The following is a 1,195-nucleotide window of genomic DNA, read 5'->3' as shown; positions in this document are numbered from 1 at the left end:
CACAGGGTTTCCGAGGCTGTAAATCTTTACGGGAGCAGAAAGCCTCATCTTTCTCCCGCGGAGCAGCTGGTAGTTTCGAACTGCTGACCTTGCAGTTCACAGCCCGATTCGTAACCACTACGTGATAATAGTGGGAGATTTTAAATGCACCACTTTTGAAAAAGTACAGAACCAGAAAGAAACTCAACAAAAACAGGAACTAAACAATGCCATCAATTTGACCTCAGAGATTTGTACAGAGCACTCAACCCAACAAGAGCACAATACACATTCTTTTCCAGTACACATGAAACAGTCTCTAGAATAGACATGTGTTAGGCCATAAAGCGTGTGTAAATAAGTTTTAAAACATCAGAATACTACAAAGCATTTTCTCAGATCACAATGCTATAAAATTAGAAATCAACAATAGGAAGATCAAGTAAATAAAATCAAATGAATGAAAATTGAATAACACCTTGATTAAAAGCTACTGGGTAATGAACAAACAAAAAAAATGAAATTAATTCCTTTAAATAAATAATAAAAACACAACTAACCAAAACCTTTGGTATAAAACAAAAGTGCTAGAGGACAATTTATAGCAATATATGCATACTTCCAAAAAGAAGAAAGAACCAAAATCAACACATTAAGACAACATATTAAACAATGAAAGACCAGCAAACTAAACCTACAGTCACCAGAAAAAAAGAAACAAAGATTACAGCAGAAATAAATTGGAAAACAGTACAACAGAAATCAACAAAACCAGAAGCTGGTTCTCTGAAAAAATAAAATTGATGAGCCATTAGTAAATCTAACAAAAGACAAAGATGCAAATAACACTAATAAAAGCCAATCTGTCACAAGAGAACCAACAGAAATATAAAGGGTAATAATAGTACTATAAAGTGTTGTAAGGAGCTCTGGTAGCGTAGGGGATTACAAGCTGAGCTACTAACTGAAAGGTCAGTAGTTTGAATCTACTAGCCACTCCATAGGAAAAATTGAGGCTCTCTGCTTCTATAAAGACTTAGCAGCCTCAGAAACCCTATATGGGGTCACTATGTGTCAGGACCAACTTCGCAGCACACCACCACCACAAAGAGTTGTACTCCCAACAAATTTGAAAATCTAGAAGAAATGGATAAATATTTAGAAAAGCACAAACTAACTAAACTAACACAGTGAAGTAGAAAAATTTAACAGACCT

Source organism: Chrysochloris asiatica, unplaced genomic scaffold (genome assembly GCF_000296735.1).
Source record: "Chrysochloris asiatica unplaced genomic scaffold, ChrAsi1.0 scaffold00032, whole genome shotgun sequence".
NCBI lineage: Eukaryota > Metazoa > Chordata > Mammalia > Afrosoricida > Chrysochloridae > Chrysochloris > Chrysochloris asiatica.
This window is presented reverse-complemented; position numbering follows the sequence as displayed.